This window comes from Chamaea fasciata, unplaced genomic scaffold (assembly GCF_029207755.1).
Source record: "Chamaea fasciata isolate MVZ Bird 193981 ecotype frontalis unplaced genomic scaffold, bChaFas1.0.hap1 SCAF_1, whole genome shotgun sequence".
Classification (NCBI taxonomy): Eukaryota; Metazoa; Chordata; class Aves; order Passeriformes; family Sylviidae; genus Chamaea; species Chamaea fasciata.
Genome location: NW_027094086.1, coordinates 59,973,977 through 59,987,461, shown reverse-complemented (window position 1 = coordinate 59,987,461; position 13,485 = coordinate 59,973,977). Strand labels below are relative to the sequence as shown.

Genomic DNA, 13,485 nt, shown 5'->3' with positions numbered 1-13,485 from the left:
TCCCTCTGGGCCATTATCTTCTGTTAATGGCCCATCAGATGCCTTGCCCATGACTCACAGATAACTCCCTCCAGGAGCTGTCTCTGTTTAATGGGCCATCAAGGACCCCCTGCATGACCCATCATCCCATTGTGAGATGCTCCGCCCAGGGGGAGGAACCAAGCATTCCAGCCTGGATATAATCTGGGGTTTGGGACAGTACAGGAGGCCCTTATCCACTGGATTCCCAGAGGAACAGAGCAACCAGACCTTGCTACAAGATCACTGCTTCAGGGAAAATACCTCATCTGGACTGCTTCCATCACCCTGCTCAGGTAGTATTCTGACTCTGTCAGTGGTCTTTTGTATCATTGCATTTATTTTATTTTACTTTTTTACTTTTCTTCTTATTAAATTGTATCTCTGACTTGGAGCCTCTCATTTGTTTTGCTTTCAAACCACTACAACCTGTTAATTTCAGATATATCCTGTTTTTACAACATGATGAAGGAACACTGTAATGGATGGGGTTTTCTATAGCTTGATCACTTTGGAGTCAATTCTGGTTTTCTTCTCAAAATTCCCAGGGCCACCAGCCTGCCTTGTTTTCTCTTGAAGTCAGAGCTGGCTCAACTGTTAACTACAGATTAATAGGCTATGTGAACAGTTGCATGTCAGATAGACAGATAGACAGACAGACAGACAGAGAAGGTGTATATCTAATGTACAGTCTAATAATGTATCCTGTGTCTTCAGAAGGCATAGAGACAGAAGGCTGTACTTCCTCCTGCTGTTTTGTCTATCTCAGTCTGAAACCTGACTCGTATTTTTATCAATGTGAGATTCTTCAAATATTCTTTAAGTATCCATATGCATTATGTGAGTCAAGACAACTACTGTCAATGCTCACAGACAAAGCATTTCTTTCTGGAAATGTATTCTCGCTATATTTCAGCAGTGAACATTTTGCCATCACCTTCAAAGACAGATGGGATCTTGACTTCTTGCTTTCTACCAAGGAGCAAATATAAATAAAGACTAGATGGTAATGATATAGAAATGTGGCAAGTGTATGGAGGAATTATGTTGCAGGAAAATCCATCTTAGGATTCTTTATTATTTCTTTATTTTATATATATACATATATATATATATATAAACATGATATTGCTTAAAGATCCTTGCACTAAAACTTATCCATGGGCATCAATGGAGGACTCTATCATTTTTGCTTTAGTGTGAATTTACCTGATATTGGATTCTTCTTCCTTTGTATATTTGTCATCATGAGAACACAGCTGAAAAGTAATTCCTAAATCATATGCCTGATCAAATTTTCATTAGTTCTCTTGGTGGTTTCTGCCTACTGCAGGTCAAATCAGCAAGAAAAGTAGTCTTACCATGTCCTATTTAACAGAGTGCATATAGTGGCTGTTTCTCTGGTAGCATTGGCTGGGTCTTGTCTTCAAGAGTGGCAATTTTTTATATAAAGAGAGTACTTTGAAAAAAATCTTTACAATATGTAACCAGTTAATATGCAGCTGGCTAATTGCAGCACTGTTAAAGTTGAAGTGAAGGGATAATGCTGTTTTCTATAGAAGTTCATGGAAAGAAATTGGCTTTTGTAGATGAACTGGTTTTATAAGGAACAGCAGGATTCTAATTCAAAATTGGAGTAATCTTATATGGTTTACAGCTTTTAATTTAGTCTTGTTTGTAACTCAAAATACCTGCAGCAACCCGCTTTGTCCCCAGAGAGCTTTAAATCTTTGGGGTTTTAAACCTTTCTTCATTGAAGAGAACATTTTGGAAACAGTCAGAGGGTTTATTAAACTCCCAGGTACATTAGAAGACTAAACACTCATTCAAAGTGCGTAAAATAAAAACATTTTCTCTGAGGTCTTAATGGGAATTGCAGTAAAAGAAATCTTTTTTCTTTAGTTTCAGAGCTATTATAAGGAAATCAATAATACATGATAGGGACATTTAAAATAAATGTTAAAAAAACTGGGATAATGGAAACCATTCTTCATGCTGACACAATTTTTAAAAAAAGTTCCAACAGAAATAACAATTTTCACACAGACTAGCAGTCCATGAATGCCTTTTATGTACGTATACAAATGCGGACTGTCTTTTCTTTAAGAAGAATAATTTTTCTATAAGAATAATACTTGATGCTAGATGTAAACTCTTACAGTTAAAGCAAGCATCAATTAGTGTTATTACTATAAATTTGAGAGCCACCAATATATCATATCAATGTATAATCTGGGATGTTAATTTTTCCTGAACTATTTACAGCAAATTTCTTCTTTTTTGGGTGAAATGAGAGGGATTGCTCATGCTTGTTTGATAAAAAACAGTTTCCCATGTTTTAGTTCCCTTTGCTTTCAAATCAGGGTAATAGTTCTAACATAATATTGTAAGCCTTAATTTGGATTTTCTAAACAGTTATCCATGAATTGTCTGTTTTTAAGGATTATTTGTCATCACTTAAAACATTGACTTTTTATGTCAATTTTTTTCACAGTGTCAATTTTTTTGGTAGATGGAAGCAAAGCCAATTTTTAAAACATCTTTCTCACAGAAAAGATTACATACTTTCACCTAATGGTTAATTTAAAAAAAAATTAAAGAGGGAGGCATTTTACTTTTGATGTACTTCTTTTATTATAATATTTCATAGCATATTATGGTACAGGGACACAAGTGCCTCATGCAGCAGAGCAGGTACAGAGCATGGCAGGGCCCTGCATGCCTGCTGACAGCAGGGCTCTTTCACCCCTTGTTTGCCGAGTACACAGCAAATGCTATCATTTATGGTGCCAAACTCTTTAATTTATTTTTCTTATGTGTCTTTTGCTACACTGTATTTCTATTTGTTTAGCATGTTGGCACCATGGTGCCCTGTCAAGTAAAGGTTGCTATTAAAATTTAGCCTGTTTAGAAGCAAATGTGCCAAGCTTTTTCTGCATACTGAGCTTTGTTTGAAAGAAGTCAAGTGAATTCACATGTTCTCTCAGCATAAAGGGCAACATCCATCTTCAGAGCACATCATCACAGAGAACAGCATGTTCTCTGTTCAATGTGAATCTACTTCTTGTACTAGAACATAAAACAGAATTTCTTTGGAAGGGAAGCTCTTTTAAAAGTATCCTGAAGTTAACTCACATAATTTTATTCATGTACTTGATGCCTAACAAAAGTCATTTAAGCTCTGCTGTGATGAAGATTGTTTTCACATTGTTTAAAATAATCTGTACCAGTTGCAAGTAAGTCTTATCCAGCCCTATGGTTGTCACAGAAGGTGGATCGAACCCTGTATCACGTGAGAGGGAAAACATCAAAGTGGTGGGATAAACATTCACCATCTGACATGACAAATGCATACAGGTTTATTTGGCAGAGTAGTCACGAGCATATACTGGAGATAAATGGTGATGATTAATTTCTCTTGCAACAGAAAATCATTTTCCAGTGATTTTCCTAGAACGTTCACAAGTCAGTTCATTTGCAGCACCTGCCTCATAGGTCTATTTCACTCCTGTACAAGACTTTATCTAATGAAAGCAAATCTCCTCTAGCTATGTTGAAGGTTCATCCACTGAGTATTCCTGGGTATTCTGCAGCCATAGCTAACGACCCTGACATGACCCCCTTACTGGGGTTTCTTATGCAGAACTCTTTTCTCAGAGAACTTTTGGCCTGCTCTTAATAAAAGGGCAACTTCTTTCTGCCAGCTGCAAAGTTATCTTCATTCACAGGGTGATATAAACAGTGTGTCTGGGTATGTCTCCTTCAATAACTGAGAATAAAAGGATTGGTACAACATGAACTTCCCATTACTGCTCCTACTCCTGCTACAGTACCTTCACTGCCTCTAAATAAACCACATGTGCAGTACAACTGCACTAATTCTTCTGCCTGAGCAATCCAACATCCCGTGAATATGTGAAGGATGATATTGGTATCAGTCAATTGAGAAGTTTCTAATATTCTAGGGTTTTCTAAGCAAAAATCCTCCCACGCCCCCCCCCCCCCTTCCCCCGCTTCTATTCTTCAAAGAGAATGTTTTACAGGAGTGTTATGGAGTTGAAAAGATCATGCATCAAAGTGTGAATTTTACATCTAAACTGAAGGAATCACAACTATTTTTGATTCATATGCTAACCATGTGCCAAATCGTTGTGAGTGTTTATGTGTGGATATGTGTGGATAAACATACACTAGCTCTAAATTTTGGTGGGTTTTGCTTTATGGCAGGCAATCATAAAGGCATGCTCTGGCCAGGAAGGAACTACAGCATGTTCATGAATCATTGTTCAGTCTCAGTGCAGACCTAGAACCTACTTTTGCTAGAATGCCCAGGTGGCCTATTACTGCTAAAGTGAAGTGATGTAGAGAAAGAGAATGGTGCTGAGCCAGACAAAGAGAACAGGAGCAGCTCTTGCCTTGGGAATAGTGGGGTCCATCCCATCAAAACCTCATACTTCTTACTAAATGCCTTTTTTTTCATTCTCTCTTAATGGTAATATGTGCATAGCACAGTACAAGTTGTAAGTAGGAGGCAATATCCCCCAGTAAATGCAAGATTTCACATGTTACAGCATGTCCAACCTGCACTTCCCATATATACATATATACATAGATTTATTTTTTTACTGGTGTTTTAATGCTTCATAAAGTTCTCATGCATTTATCTATGCACCTGCACAATATCTCTATTCCAGAATTTTTCTGGCTACGCTCAGTGTTTCAGAGATATGCCTGTGGCAATTCAGTCAGTGCAAAAACATCGCAAAAGAAAATTACACGGCCTTTTGCATGGTTATGGCTCTTTTCTCTGGTTTCCAAAACAGAAAACTTTAACGCTGAAGTTGTTTTGTCTTCTTATTGTATTACTGTCAGGAATAGCACACCCTGTTCCTCTGTTCTTGCTTTGTGCTCTGCTGCTCACTGAAATATCAGTGGTGTTACATTTGCACAGATTTGCAGTTGTGCCCAAATCTACTCTTGTGTTTTCTGCTGAGAGCTTCACCAGACAAAATGGGTTAGAGTTGCGACTGAGGATGCTTCATTCTAACTAGCTTCTAGTGAAACATCATTCTTTTCTTCTGTTCAGGTGGCTGATAGGGGGATTTATAACCTTATGGAAAGACTGTTTTAATTTTCTATGTCTACTAGTCACACCTAATAAGGAAACAAAACAAGAGAGACAACTTAAGGGCTGGTTACTACATCCAGTTCTCTCCTCTAGTGTGCTTAGCAATTACACACATCCTTTCATTGCCATCATGTGTGGTATGTGAGAGCAAGGGCAGGAAGCATTCTTTTGGCATTGATGTAACGAAGAACCCAAATATTATGGATATTGTCCACTTTCAACACTTCAGTGGTGCAGATCAACCAGTGCACCTACAATGAAACTACAAGGGACAATGAAAACATCAGAAACCCAGAGGAGAGGGGATAGAACCAGGAGCACCTCACCTGGAGAGTGTTACTTTGTGTGTTTCTAGTGGTCACTATCCTCAGAGGCATTAATGAGTGACTTAGACAGGCTTATATGGTGTCCTGTGAAAGCAAGACTGCATTTCAGCAGTTTCTCTCTCTCAGGAAAGAGAAATAACTGCAGCTGTATAGTCACAGTGCAGCTGTCTTTAATTGCACAATTCCCCCAGCAAAGATAGAAGTCCAACCTGTGTAATGGTCTATTAAAACCAGTAAGATTCTCCTTGATTTCTGTAAAATTAGGGAAGAGTTCCTGGCAGTATCAGCAGTATCATAAATAGGCAGATGGTTCAGTAAGAAGCAGAGAGGGAGTATTGCTGTACTCCTTTCCTAATTTAGTATGAAAACTGGGGCTTTTGTCTGTATTTGTACATAGATTTGCCTGCATTCCCTGAATTGAAAGGAATATGCTTCGTCTCTTGATTTACATTTCTATTATGCAGAATTATTTTGTGCAGTTAATCTCTAGAGCTCAGCATACCTCCTTTTAAACTGAGCTAAGAATGTCATGTTAATGTTAGATTCCTCTTGCCTACAGAAGGGAAGCCACAGACCACCTCTCGACTGCAACAGCCCTAACAATGTACAAATCCAAAAGGTTCAAAAATCATTTGGTTAACACAGTTATAAAATAAAACAATTAAGGAAGTTTAAAAAATCTTACATGCCCAATTATTTGAAATCATATCCTGTTCATAGACTGATATTAGAGGAAGTTAAATAAAGTTAATTAGCAGGTATTTTGGCATTCTGCTCAGTTTAATTCTAATGCTACATCCTGCAAGGTCAGAGTATCCAGAGGTTAATAATGAAGAAGATTTGGAAAATTCTGTCTTGACTAAGTGGCTGTCATGGGCAATTTTCTTACACCATTGCTATACATACTATTTTATAAGTTACCTGACCAGATTTTGCTGTCAGAGATGCAAGTGGTCACTCAGCCACACTGCTAAGGTGGGGAAATAGGAAGAATGTTTTTTATTATTCAATTACTTAGAGAAAACAGCAATAAAGCCACAGCCTTTGAGGGGTATTCTGTTACCTGACTCACCTCAGCCTCCTAAACTGAGCAGGAAGAGGTGCTTGCAATGATACAATATCCAGTAGGAGAATGGCCAGGATCTGTGCTCCCAGGTAGAATAATGGTGCAGAAATACTGCCTTATAAAGCCAGGTGACTTCTCAGGGAAAACGGAGAGATTACAGTGTATACACTATACATTTACAGTATGTATATGGAGCAGAAAATATGTCTGATAAAGAGGTATGACTACTGTATATCCAAAGGAATATCTTTTTTGAAAATGAAATCTCTCTTTTGGGTACTCCCTAGGAGCCTGGTGCTAGACTCCTGAATGAGCTCACAGCAGCCTAAGCAAACAGACTCACATACTAAAAAGCCTGAAGCACCAGATGTGTTTGGTGCACGTGGTTCATCCAAGTTTCAGCTTTGCAGAAACACCAGAAGCAAATGGTGTAGAGTTGTGCTTTCATCGAGCATCTCAATGTATGCAGTGGGACAACTCTGCTAGAAAGCAGGTCCCCACAGCTACGTGGGTCTTAATAGATGCCTCTCTAACTTCTGACTGCAGCAGGCCAGAGAACAGGAATCAGTCATTCTGTACCAGCTGCATGCAGCAGTTTCTGTACAAGTCTTTCACTCACATGTTCTGTGTTAAGCCATGTTACAATTCCTTAAGCTCCTTCTACAACCTGCTTGATAAAAAACTATGCTCTTTACTGGGGATAGGGGGATAGGAACATGATTTTGTATCTCAGCCAAAAGACAAATCCCATTTGCCTTGGCTGGTAGGATAATCTCTCCCCCAGGATCAGCTACTAGTCTTCTCCTCACTCAGTGGTTATTCCTTCGCCTAATCCAAATTGCTTCCATCTCTCACTTGCCCAGTCACTCATAGGATGCACAATAAAAGCCAAAATATCCTGCAGAAGGACAAACTAATGGAAAAATCCCTGACTGGCAAAGTAATTTCATTCCCTGATAACATTGCATTAAATTCCAAATCTAGGGTCCAGTAGAACAAATGATTTTTGCAGGATGAAGCACCCAGCACAGAAAACATTACACCAGCTCCAGCCTCCAACTCCATCAGCCTGACTTCACTGATACCACATTTCATGGTTGACCACACATCTGACAACTTCATGGGCTCCAGTGGAACTGCATTTCTTGTTTCAAGGTAATACCCCTTCCTCTGTACATTCCTTTATTTTGGTATGTGTTGGAAGAGCCTCCTGCACTGGACGAAGTGGACTCTGTTCCAACCAGCTTCAAAAATCTCACTAAAACCTTTGTCATTCTGTGTTAAATGTTGACATGAAATAGCAACATAGCACAGTGGAGGCAATGTGTGATTCTGGAGATAACTAGTAATATTTGCTTTCATATGTTTGTGTGTATAAATGTATATATATATATGGATGTATATATCTTTTCCTAATGTTTATATGTGTCATAGACTTCTCATGCATTTGAGTCCCTGTGTAGGAGCTTTCACTGGGGATTCTTCTGACCACCCCTAGGATTGCAGAAGACAGGTCTGTGGGAATTAGGACTGATGAGGAAAAGGGACTGGGAGAAAAATCACAAGGTGGTCTTTTACAAGGAAACAGCCCTTTTTTTCTCCTGTGTTTCAAAGCATAGTAACTAAATATTTTAATCTCGTTAATATTATCATCATAGTGAGGGACCCACATTGGTCTAATTTTCTATAATGGTGTTCCACAACCCTCCACTATTTGCACACATAAGCATGAATCTACACAGAATTTTATAAGATCTGGTAAAAAGCACTAGCTCCACTACCACAGAAAACAAAATCTTGGTTGTCAAGGGGTTCAGATTAAAACCTTTCTTTAGAAAGTAGAAGTACTGATAGATCTCACATTCATTTCTGGATCTTAATTCTTGTACTACATGCCTTTTGAGTGATGTACTGTGCTTTTGAGGATAACCATATCTTTGGGGCTGTGGTCTGTTTTTTTTTTTTTAAATAAATATTACACAGTACTGTCATTGGATCTGCATAATGTTACAGAAACATCTGCAGATCTTCAATTCACTCTAATCTTATTATTTTCCTGACAGCTATAAACTGATTTTTCAAAATGTAACATTTACTATGGGCAGAAATGTTTCTTCTCACCAAACAGAATTCCTCTGCTAGAGAAATAGTCCAGTGACAACACAGAAAACGAGTTTGTGGTGGTGCTGTACTCAAGAGGAAATAGCATAATTCTTGTTAAAGTTTCAAAGTCTCAGTCCTCTACTGTGACCTTTCAGATACTGCTGAGATTTTTTTCCTAAAAGACGTCAATGGTTCATGTCACTTGACTGCAACCTGGCTGTTTCCTTTGCAGCTGATTCAGTCAGAATGCAGGGAAAAGTCATCCACTATTGTAACCATTTAAATCAATTTCATGTGTTTAGGTGTTAGACTGGAAACCCTTGTTCTCGTTAGAATATTTGGACTTGCAATAGTCTAACAACTAAAAAGCAGCTGCAGATGCTGTGGGATAGCCTCTAATTAGAGTAGGTTCGTATGTTCACACATGGTCTGGAATGGCTCTTAATGACTTCAGACAGTTGCAAGAGCTGGTAATTCAATAATGAGAAAGAACAACTTGGATAAATACTACCCACTGGTGAGATTAAGTTTGTGTACTTATTCACCACAGATAATCTAAAATTCTCATCCATTCTGTAATGCAGTTATCTAACATGACTTGTGTTAGTGTTTTCTGACAATCCCTCTTTTTTGCCTAACTTTGACCAGAGGTGATGTTTGTTTCTGACATGATGCAGTGAGAGAAGTAACAGCCTCATAAAGCTGTTGTTGGCAAACAGAGAGATTGAAGGATGTTGCACTGCTTCATGGCCAGTCTGCACTTTGAAATGTTCCTATCTGGTCTCAGAGCAAAGAGTTTTACAGCATTGCATGCCATGCACACGACTGCTGAAAGACCAGGTTGTTTCAGTCAGGTGAAAATGTATACTTCACATTTATTGTACTGGTGGGAGAATGAAGAGAAGTTTGTATATGGGTCTGTTACTTTCCAGAATATGCTAATTCACTGCTCCTAAATAAAATGTTACACATACGAATCCAAGTCTTCTTGTTCTGCCAACATCACCAGTTACTGTTTCAGACTTACACTGCTCATCCAGAGTTCCATTTCTCAGTACACAGGCATCGTCTTCTGAGTGATTTCATAATGGCTGTTAAGCTGGACTTTTGCAATTTACATCATTTTCAGAAATTTGAATTAGAATAGACTTCATTTCTAGCTTGATTAATTCAGTTGAGTTAACCCTTACAATATTTGTTAATTCAAGGTTGGTTTAACTGAAACTATGGAGAAATATTGTCACTGTATTAAAACTTTATCCACTGAAGACAAGCTTCTAGAAAGATGTATAAAGAAATTTATCTTGTTTTATGTGCTGGAACTAATGCTTGAGACTGAATCATATGCAGTAGGTTTAAAAAGTTTGTTATGATAGTTCTTTTGAGTCTTAGTCTCAAAAATTAGCCTTTCATTCATAGTGAGACAGATGCAGTTACATGAGAAGCTCTGTCAAAGTCAGGCAAGAAATTAATTGGACTGGAATTTGAAAGTTTGTCAACGAACACTTAAAAATACTGCAGGTTGGGCATTCAGCAGATCAAAGGAAAACTGAAGTAGGGTTAAACTGCTGAGTTTTAAAAGCTAGTTTCAGAAAAAGTAGTTCAAGTTCCCTGTAAGCAATTCAAATGTTCTGAAATTTGGGAGCACAGCTGCAACCAGAGTCTGTAATATAAAGAAATGTACTTTCTGTCCCCATAAAAGGGTTATCATTAAATCCTCTAAACAATCCTTTATAAGCAAAATGGATGCTGACCAGGCCATGGATCAGCGAAGTTATAGGGAAAGAAGCATTTTCCTCAGCTAAAAGAAAGAGAATTTTAGAGATTTGTGTTTTAAAAGTGAAAGAACTTTTTCTACACTTATTTGAAAGTTGAGTAACATGTAGGGGAAGTCAAACTTTTTTTTTTTCTCCCTAGCTTTTTATAGTTAGATATAATGGCTAAAATGTGAAAATGTGAGAAGCACATAGAATACACTGGTGAAGAAGTTTCAACATGCTTCACTTCCTGATGTAAATTATATTTATATGCTGTGCTAGTAGCATAAGAAGATTAGTGGAAGAAGAGGTTGGTTGAGACAAAATTACAGAATATACCAGACCTGGTGGTTTGATTAGGTTCAATCTACAAGTCCTAGTTTCCATATTCACACCCATTTTCAAGTGTAGACTGGTCTTTCTCCTAAACTTGGAGGCTGCCAGCTGCTGAGGGTAAACATGAAATAGTGCAGTACTTGTTACAAAATTTAAATGTACTACTTTGAGGCAACATCATTTGAACTGCTTGTGCTAGACTTCTCTGAATTTTGACAAAAGTAAAAATTCATCTGGTGAACAAAAGGGTCTCTGCTACTTCTCTTGCCTAATGAAGTGAATTGTATTTGTTTGATTTTGTATGGTGTTATATTTGAAGTCCCAAAAATGCTTCAAATTTTGTGTTGCAGAGTGATTAGATCTTTTCAACAGCTCCTTTTGTCACAATGTAAGATCCATATAAACACCAATTCCCAAGAAAAGTTGCTATGAGGGCAGAATCAAATATCTGACTGTATTGAAGAAGAACTGTTTGTTTAAATTTAAGTGCTATACAAGAGAGCTGCTTAAATCTTAATGCAGTAAAACCAAATATAAAAACAAATTGTATGTTTGTATCTTGAAACTTAGTAAGTTTATGTGAGAAAAATCGGAAGGACAATTCTAAACCCATCTTCCTTTGTGCTGTGGCAGCACACATGCATGCTGATAATCAAATGGCAAAAGGAATTTCCAAAATGAAAAAGGCCTGCAACTTGTCCTTTCAGGCTTGTCTACAATGCTTACTGTAATTCTTTCTCACTTTTAGGAAAGCAACGCATTCAGGCTAGAAACTTCCATTCCTTGTTTTCATAACAGTTTTTTTCAGAGGGCTAGAGCAAGATCAGTTGTGCAGAGACTGAAAAAATGAAAATGTGGAGCTTTCTTACAAATGTTAACAAATAAAGCCAGAAAACAAAAACGCTCTGTGAGGATAATCTCCAATCATATCTGCCCTGAAGTAAAACACAGTGAAGGCACTGCACTTTACTTTCTGGGTTGAGTGACGGAAAAAGCAGTAGCAACCTCAGTGTGTTTGCAGGAAACTAATACCTGTGGCCATGAAAGGCTCTTGCAGCTGTCACCGTCATTCTTGCAATTTTGGTAGAAGACTATACCAATCTTGACTGTTTTTCTTGTGGGCACACAGTGTGCTAGTTACACAGTATGATAGTTTATATAATCACACTGTGTTTGTTCACTGAAGTGTAGTTTTGCTGAGTGAGACCATTAAATGCTATGGGCTAAGCTGAATTTACTTACGCTGTTACACAAGCACACGCTAAACCAAAGAGACCTTGGCTTTTTTGCATTCAAAATGTGACATTCCAGCTTTTATTAGATACTTTGAAAACAAGCTATAGACAACTCAGGCTGGGTACATAAATGAATAGAAACATCTCTCTTTAGTTTCTGACTCTATTCCCCTCTTCATGTACCAAGTGAGCTGTGAAACATCCTGTGTTCACAAGCAGCATAAGAGATCTTGAGAAAATAAACCATTCTGTCTTTAGAACAGTATTTCTGTAGTTTAGTGTAAATGTGATAAATAAGGCAAAACAATGCCTTACCTGAACATTGTGGGGAAAAACATTGCCAAAATACTGAATTGCTGTCTGTCTGCAGAGCACTACCCAGCTGTTTGCTGAATGAGGCAGAGGGACCACTGGTAAATGTCATTCAGGTATGTGATTGGACAGTGATGGCCCTTATGTTTGCATTTCTTAACTTAAGAAATCCTGAATTAATATGTTTTCTGTCTGTGGTAGGTTTGTTTTGTGAGTATTGTGTATTCAAGGAGTATCAAAGTTTTTGGAACGTGGTAAACAACAATCAAGAGAGTTTGTATTTCCTTAACTAGCAGTCATAAAATAATGACAGAAAAGATGGAGAAAGCCTCATAAATGCTACAGCAAAATTAAATAACTTTGAAGTTTTATTTAATTATTTCCACTTTTTAAAATCTTTTCCTAGTTTCTGTCAGCATTTCTTCAGACTCTGCTTCTCTATCCTGTGCTATCACCTGCATTTCAGCACATCCATCAGCTGTTGAAAATATGGATGAGAACAACTATTTCCGAATCCCTTTTATATTTAGATATTGTAATAAAAATACAGTGAGCCTTCAGCAAATGATTTGCAATATCAGAACTCTGGTTTTCACTACATAAAATGTGTGAAAAAACTTCACAAATAAAAATAAAATAATGAAAATTAAAAGACTGTTAAAAAATTATACTGCACTAGCACTTACTAGCATTTTAACATTTAGATGTTCTTCATTCTAAAAGTGTCTTCAAAGTCTCTGTTAAAAAACTGCAAAAATTCCAGGCCAGATAATTGTGTGTCTGCAAGAAAATAGATGAAACTGTAAATCAAATTCAGTATGAAGTGTTAGGTTAAAGGTTACTAACTTTAGACGTGAAAAAATATATGTATATAAAATAAACTTTTATCTGTAGTGACAAGAATCTGAATTTTTCTTTTCTCTTCGAATTCAGAAATGGCTGTAAGTATTGCTCACAGGATTGAATTGTTAGCTGAATTCTTTATGTAAATCAAATCTATGTAAAACACTTTTGTAAAATTTTTGAGATCCTAAAAAATTCAGTAATTTCTCTCTAATTTATACTTGGTTTCAAGCCATTTCCTATTTTAAATTTTAATACTAAACCATTCATATGCAATAGCAATAATTTTTCTGAGCCTCACAAAGATCAAAACTAAAAATCTTTGACAGCCAACCTGACAACAACACAAATGTAAGTGATC

At 37.2% G+C, this 13,485-nt stretch overlaps 1 long non-coding RNA gene across 1 annotated transcript; it reads left to right on the top strand.

Annotated features, from left to right (window-relative positions):
- Positions 1-226: 226 nt before the first annotated feature.
- LOC136302277 (uncharacterized) lies at positions 227-12,401 on the top strand. The gene is made up of 3 exons (XR_010724026.1): positions 227-314; positions 7,551-7,693; positions 12,340-12,401. It is a non-coding gene; the product is annotated as an uncharacterized lncRNA (long non-coding RNA).
- The last annotated feature ends 1,084 nt before the right edge of the window (positions 12,402-13,485 follow it).